The sequence below is a fragment of the Cannabis sativa genome, chromosome 8 (assembly GCF_029168945.1).
Source record: "Cannabis sativa cultivar Pink pepper isolate KNU-18-1 chromosome 8, ASM2916894v1, whole genome shotgun sequence".
NCBI classification, from domain to species: domain Eukaryota; kingdom Viridiplantae; phylum Streptophyta; class Magnoliopsida; order Rosales; family Cannabaceae; genus Cannabis; species Cannabis sativa.
This window is the reverse complement of record NC_083608.1, coordinates 38,655,250-38,663,955: the sequence shown is the minus strand read 5'-3', so window position 1 is coordinate 38,663,955 and position 8,706 is coordinate 38,655,250.

The window sequence follows — 8,706 nt, the reverse complement described above, 5'->3', positions numbered from 1 at the left end:
CACCATTGTTCCTTTCCCCTTAATCCTCTATAACCCTCATCTAGGTTAGTTCTTAATTTGCTAATTCCAATTGCTTCAACTCCGAGCATGTACACTGAATAAAATTCCACAGCCTCTTCAGATATGTAGCACTCAACCATAGATGCTTTCGACCGATAGTGGTTACGCACATAACTTTTAAGTACCTTCATATTTCTTTCAATATGGAAGACGAAAAAAGATTAACTTTCTTTGAAAACAACCATTTATTTTCTTAGTTTGTTGCGTCTTTCCATACTTAAAATTTACTAGTTCTACTTCCTGGAGAATTTGTTCCCCTGATAGTGGCAAAGAAGCCATATCTCCCTCTTCAGTACCATCAAATGCTTTCTTCTTCCATCTATCAAGATGATTTGTAGGCAAGTACCATCTATGACCCATATATAACACATCTTGTGTCCATTTGCTAAGCGATGGGCCCATGTGTTAGTGCAACAACTCGGACAACTTTCGTACATTTTTGTGCTTAAGCCTGATAAATTATTGTATACGCTAAAAAATTGCTAACTGTCCACAATAACACTACTTTCAGATTAAAAAAATTGTTTTTTAAAACCATCATAGGCATGAACACCATTCTCATGCAATTCTATTAAATCGTCAATCAATGGTTCCAAATATACATCGATATTATGTCTGGGTTGTTGCGGGCCTGATATCATTTAAGAAAGCATATTAAATTTCTTTTTCATCACTAACCAGGATGGAAGATTGTACATAACAAGGAAGACAGGCCATGAACTATGACGACTACTTAGAGATTTATGTAGATTTACTCCGTCCGTAGATAGACCGAGATGAATATGTCTTGGTTCAAATTTGAATTCAGGATTTATGTAGTTTACTTTTATCCAAGCTTAAGAATCTAGAAGATGTCTGAGTTTTCCATCTTTCACTCTCTTGGTCTCATGTCAAATCAAATTTTCAGAATGTTCTGCACTACGATATAATCATTTAAGTCGCGGAATCAAAGGCATGTACCACATCACTTTTTGGGGGATAAGTTTCCTATTCTCCTTACTCTTGTTTACTTTATGGCGGGATAAACTACAAGTCGAGCAATAATCCATGTCTGCATATTCCTTACGATATAATATGAAATCGTTCGGACATGCATGGATTTTTTCATACTTCAATCCTATGAAATTTAAAATCTTTTGACTTCGTATGTAGATTCTGAAAAGCAATTGTCAAATGGAAAGATATCTTTAAAAGCAGCTAAAAATTGAGTAAAATGTTTATCACTCACTCTATTTTTTTTCTTTGATGTTGTAAAACATTACCATTGTTGGTAATCTTAGTTTATTACAACCATCGAATAGGAGTTTATTTGCATCACTTAGAAAATTATCAAAATTTTTCAGGATCATTAACAAATTCCTCCTGTGCTTCGTCAAGCAAGTCCAATGGATGATCATCAAAATTATTACCCTCAATATCATCTACCCCCCGCTTCCCTAATGGATATGGGTCATCAGCTAAATATTTGCCATATCAATACCAAGTAGTATAACTTCTATTGAAACCTCATAAATACACATGATCCTTAATCATCGTAATATTTTCTTTAGATCTATTACAACAATCTACACATGTACGATGAATACGTTTGGGATTTCTAGAATTCTTTAGGGCAAACTCTATAATGCATCAAATCCTACTGGAAATCGCAGTGTGTCTCTCTTCTCACGTATCCATGATTTATCCATAATAAAAATCCTAACAAAAAAGTCTCAGTATGTAGTAACTAATTATAACTAGTTAGTACTTACATAATGTAACTAACTAGGTTTCTCACAATTATATTTCATATTAATTTATACATTACTATAATTATTATTTTAGTTTAGTTCATGTTATCAAATTGTATAAGTTGTAATTAACTAACTAGGATAGTGTTTAGTTGATTGGAATAGATCTGAGAATGGAATGATTTTTCTTAATTAAAGTGAATCTATTCATTTGTTTGGTTTGGTATTTATAATTAGAAAGCTTATTCCTTTAGAATTGTAATTCACGTGGAGATAGGATTTGTCTTTTCAAAATGAAAAGTAATTCATTTCCAACATTATTTAGATTACGTCAAATGTACCTTTTTTAAAATGTAAAAAAAAGTTTTACTATTAGAGTTTTACTAATTCGAGCTTTTAAAGTTAGACATAAATAATTATATAAAATATATGTGATGATTTATAAATTATATAAATGTGTATTTAATTATTTGTGTTATGTCACCTAGTTTCTTGCAACTAGCTAGTAATTAACTAATTATTTGTGTTATACGCATTTCATTTAATATTTATGCATTTTTAGAAAAATTTATCCTAATTCTACCGAGATTTTGAAAGCATAACGACTGTAATTAGATGTTTCCAAAAATTTTAAACATGCCTAAAATAAAAAAATAAAAGAAATAAAGTAATATACACAAACAAAATAACATAATAATACAAAAATTATCCACACATCCGACTGTAATACATGTATTCGTAAAACATACTTCACTATGGTTGAATATTTAAGATATTCAAACTCAACTAACATGCATATTATTAAACCCATCTGATCGAAGTACAATATATCGCAGAACCTACTTCACTACATATGAATATTTAAGATATTCAAACTCCTCTAAGCATGCATTGATAATTAATTAATAACAAAAAGTTATTAGTGAATATATATACCTATAGCAAGCTAAAATCTGATCAACACCAAATTTTTTGAAACCTTCAAAATTAGCTCCCAACCTACAATATAATGAAATACAACAAAATTTTAATTTTAATTATTTAATTACTTGCCAGTTTTAAAAAAAAAGTAACTAGTTACTAGTTAATAAATTATATATATTTTTGAAAACTTTACATGTACATACATATATATAATAAATTATATCTTACACACTAACAAAATTTTAAAAACTTTGTTTCTAAACTCATTAAATCTCTTCTATCTCATTCTCATTCACAGTACATATATATACATACATATATATTATTTAGAATATATACAATACAATTATAATATTATATTTACATAAATAAAATACACAACATATACACACATATTTAATTAAACACAAAATGCATATATATACTATATATTAAGGTTTAAATTTTTACTTTATATGCGCAATTCGGCAACAAATTCTGCAAAAAATCTAGCCACCACACATATATACAACAACAATGTTAATAATATAAAAAAATCCTAAAAAAATTTACAAAAACAAAAAATAAAACAATGTACATTTTAAAAATGAATAAAAAATATATTTAAACCTTAATTAACGTTGAGATTCAATGTTTTCTCAACTAAAATTGGTGGCCGAAGTTATACCCACTAAGAGTGTACATCAGTCGATTTGGTAAGTTTACGCTACATTTTATTCAATCTAACGTAAAAATCGAGTTACTACTCCTCCTACTTATGGTTTAGTAAGGGTAGTGGTAACACATCATTTAATCATAATAGAAAAGCTCCATTGAAATCCAGTGTTTCGAGTTAGAATAAGAGGTTTGGAGGGAACCAAAGTCAGAATGGTCATCAAGGTATCTCTGAAGGTAGAAACACTTGATCAATATACTCAGTTTCAGGAAGCATCATCTAGGTGAGTGTAAAGGTAGGAATTTATTTCAGTGTAGTATGTCGGGACACTATTAGAAAGACTGTTCCCAGTTGCAGAAAGAAGATTCAAAAAAGAGAGTAAAACGCACTTTAGTTGGTCTTTGCTAATTATGCACAGACCGATGTTGATGTTAGCTTGTCAGTAGTAATAGGAGCATGCCAGTCAAATCCTACATGAGTGATATCCATGAATTACATATTGCCTTCCGGGAAGCATTCTATCGGGCTATCAATACGCCGACTAGGTGAGAAGATATCAATATACCTTACAAGATTATTTCATGGGCAATCTCATCAATCAAAAAGACAAGTCTCGAAAAGAGCCTAATTGGGTTGTTAACCCCAGGGTAAACAATCCCAAAAGGTCGAATAAGGCTACACAAGACATGGTTTCTTCTTCAGCAACTTCCATAAAGATCTCTAACCATGTCCTACAAATTCAAATCCGAATTTCTGCCCAAGATTTAGGAACTTTGACAGATCGTAAATGCACCCTAAAATATAGGGATATTTTAGTATACCAAACCAACAAACACGCAACACATGTAAAAAAAAATCAAATAAGAGATCTCAAAATTCAAGTAATGAATTAAGCAGTAAAATAGAAAAGAATGATACCAGGTTTAACGAGTTCGATCATGTGCAATGCTCCATCTCGGTTAGAATAGCAATAGTCATATCTTTATTGATATTAGTGTTTACAAGGTTACAAGAATCTTTACAAATTTCTCAAAGATTACGAGAAGAAGTTTCTCTCTTGAGTTTAGAGTCTCTCTCTCTCTCTCTCTCTCTCTCTCTCTCTCTCTCTCTCTCTCTCTCTCTCTCTCTCTCTCTCTCTCTCTCTCTCTCTCTCTCTCTCTCTCTCTCTCTCTCTCTCTCTCTCAACCTTACACTATCACAATTTTCACTCAAGCAATAATGGTCTGATTCATCCAGATTACAAGTATTGATAGTCATTTATATAGATTTATATTGTTGCCTAAATTAGTTCCGAGAATATCGTGACTCATTTACATCGTCTTAAATGAATTAGTTCATCTATAGCAACAATAATTCTCGTTAGCTTTGATAACGCGATTTTTGTACAGACAATCTGGAAGCTTTAATATGGACAAGCTATCAGGATACATACAAGCGCTCCTTCCCGAATGAACAACCAAGAGTGACAGTAGCTATCCAAAAGTGCATCTCCAAACTAATGACAAGCTTATTTAGAAATATCTTCCGGTTTCTACAAAGTCATCCGCACAAGACTTTCCAAATTCTAACCAAGCTTCTTGTATATACTCTCTAGATTTACAACTTCCCTTTTGGATGACAAAACTTGTAACCATAATCAACACATAGGAATAGGAATGGGAATGAGAATAGGAATAGAATGAAATAAAATTTAAAATGCATGAAAAATGATAATAAAATCATTAAAAATTTCTCATGTTATATTAGAATGATTTCTCCTTCATTTTAAAATGGAATAGTCATTTTACCAAAATGGTAGAAAGAACATTCTATTAGAATGATATTCTAATATTTTAAAATGCAACAAAACAAAAGAATTAAATGAAATTTTTTTTTTATTCTATTCCATTTTATTACCTCCGATTAGTGACGGACCCAGAAATTTTACTTCGTGGGGGCTTATTTATTATTAAAAAATATTTATACATATATTATAATTACTCTTACTAAATTTATTTAATTTTGTGGGTTTTTTTTTATTATTTTAGTCTATAATTATCAAATTAAAAATAATTAATTTAAATTTTTAAAAGACAATATTTTTATTAGTGGGAGCTATAACCCCCACAATAACTCAACTGGGTCTGTCCCTACCTCCGACTAAATGTTACCTTACTCATTAATTATATGTATAAAAAATAGTAATTTTAAATTTTACTTTTTTGCAATATAAATTATTTTGAATGTTTTGAAAACATACAAATAAATTTAAATAAGTGCTACTTACCTAATTACCCCAAAAAATAAAATAATAAACTAAAATTTATTCCTCAATACTAAATTATATATAAAAAAAAATGCCACCATTATAAAATATATAATTTAACATCTAAAAATGGATAAGATTAAATTGGAGTATTGTTTAGTTAATTAGTTTAATGCTAAAATTTATGCCTAAAATTTATGTAAAAGAAGGTAGAGATGGAAAGAGAGTGACATCATATTTGGAGTTGAGCAATGTGAGGGGTTGGCCCCACCACGTGGAATGAAAGTTGTTCCCGCGTGCGTCAAACAAAAACGGACCTTGATCATATCATTCCAAATCCGGCGCATTCCGTCATTACACGCCACGTGGTTCAGATTGTGAAATTGCCACCTTCATGATGACGTCACCTACGTCATTTATTAGTTTACAGCTACGTCATTGACTCATCATCCTCTTTGGCCCACAATCCCAATCGCCAACGTGTTTCGACTGTACGTCATGACGATCCTACCTTGAATAATCTCTTATAATAAACTCTTCCAAATTGTAATATTTAAGGCCCCAAATTTGACAATTTGGATATATATTTTACAAAGCTACTCAATTTAGTCTTGTTATTCAGCCATCTTCACATAAATAATTAGATAAATCGGACCATATTGTAAATTTTTACAAGTATATCATCAAATTAAATTCAAAATACAGGCATGTCTCTATACATAGACTTGTGTTAGGGTCTACCTAGTCTAATAACTCATTTTTTTTTTCTTTTTAAATAATGTATATTTTTTTATTGATTTTAAAAAATACTATATATATATTTTTCTTTTAAAATAAGGTTCAAAAATAATTTTTTTCCTATCACCCATTATTTTTCAATGTTAGTTTTGGGAAAATGAGACAAAGTAACCTTGATTTTACAGTCTATTTCAATCTGGTGTAAAGGAAAACCTTCTTCAAGACACCAAAAGAGAATTTTGATTTTTGGGGAGCTTCAAAACCTACTTCGTGACAAACACTTATTAAATTCATTTTGCTCTCTTTTATATTTTTTTATTATTCACACTCAAATTATTTTTATACTATTTTTTTAATTAATCACATTTTATTAAAAAAATATTAATTAATTTTTTTAACATTTAATAAAATATGATTATTTTACTTTCATATTTTTTCTTTTATTTTTCTTTAACACTCTTTCTCTATCTTACAAAAAAATTAAGAGCACTCTTTTTATATCTTTCTCTCTTTTACATGAGTATTAATGTTTATTAGGTGTTTTGTAGTTTATTCGAAGTTAATTTATAAATAAGGTTGATATCTAGTTGATTTTTCTATTGATTTATAATTGTCTTTTTGTTATTTTATAGTTATTTTTATATTTTTGTTTAGGTATTTTATAATTTTTTTATAGTTTTTTTTTTTCTATTATTTTTATGTGTTTTTTTTATAGTTGTTGTTTAGTTTATGTGTATTTTTTATGGTGTATATTTTAGGAGGAAATTACACTCTATACCCTTTTTATACTGTCCTCTTTTATTTTTACCCTCTTTTTTAAAGTCTATCATTTTTACCTCTTTTTTTAAATATTGTACCAATTTTGCCCCTGTCACTTCAAGATACTCTCCATGTAACTCTCTTATGTCAGGGTATTTTGGGTACAATACATATAAAAAGAGGTATGTTTCAAATAAATATAAAATTAGAGGTAAATTTGATTAATTCATTAATAAAAGGGGTATTTTTCAACTTACCCCATATTTTAGTTTATTACACACAATTATTTTGTTGTATATATATATTTGCATTTTTTTTATTATTTTTATGTTCTTTTTTAATTGTTTTTAAGTGGTTTTTAAAATATTTTTTGTTAAACAGTTATTTTTTAGTTGTTTTTTTTTTTAATTATATGTATTTTTTTATGGTGTATATTTTTAGTTTCTTCCTGATAGTATTTTTTTTTGTTGTATGTTTGTTGTTTGGTAGTTTATATATATATTTAGTGTATTTTTTTTTAATTTGACACATTTTATTAAAATACAAGATTTTTTATTTTTTTTTTTCAATTGACACAATATGATGTAGTAAATATTGACATATTAATATTTATATATATTACCGATTATATTATATATCCCATTTGGAAATCATAAGATTTTATTATTTCTATTATTAATGTAATTGTTTATTTAATTTTTAAGAAATAAATTATTTTAATTGCCACTAGCTAACTTAAAAAAGAAATGAGAAAAAAAGTTGAAAGTATGAAATTCTAATAACAAATTCTATAAAAAGAAAATTAATTTGTTGTACAAAAAATAAATCAAGTTATTAAAACTAAGTAAAATAAATTCCTAATACTAAAATATATTGAAGAATTGATATTGTTTCGCATATTGTAATTAGATCATTATTTGGATATTTTTTTGTTGCTTTAATTATGCAATTATTTTTTTGTTGTTTTATATTTATTTTTATATTGTTTATTAAGTTGTTTTAGAGTTGCTTATTTGTTGTCTTTTTTATTTTACTAAAACACGATATTTTGTAATCTTGAAACATTATTAACACAGTATTTTTAAAAATTTAGTACAATAAAAATGTTAAAAAAATGACTATAAAAATATAAAAACAACAAAAAAATAATAGCTATTTTTGTAATATATTCTATTTTAATTTGATATGATAAATTAATTCCAAATTTGACATAAAACAACAATTATTTTCTTGTTTAACCACGTAAATTAAACAACAGTATTTACTATACTAGTTAGAAAGTTTTCATATATAGTTATAGGGAAAACCTAGGGTAGGATAGGACCTATAGTTTTGTCCTCATACTATGGGGAAGTAATTTTTTTTTTTAAGGAAAATACTTTTATTAACTAGCAAATTCAGCTACCAAGTAGGGTAGCAACTCAGTTGGGACATCCATGGGAAAGTAAATTAAACTAATAGAAAATTAGAAAAAAAATAAAATGTAGATATTATCCCATTAAAGAGTTGTAGCAAATTATGTTCACATTATTTATTTATTTATTTATTTTTTGCTTTTATGAAAATTTCAATACTTTTTATTTTAAATCAAAATT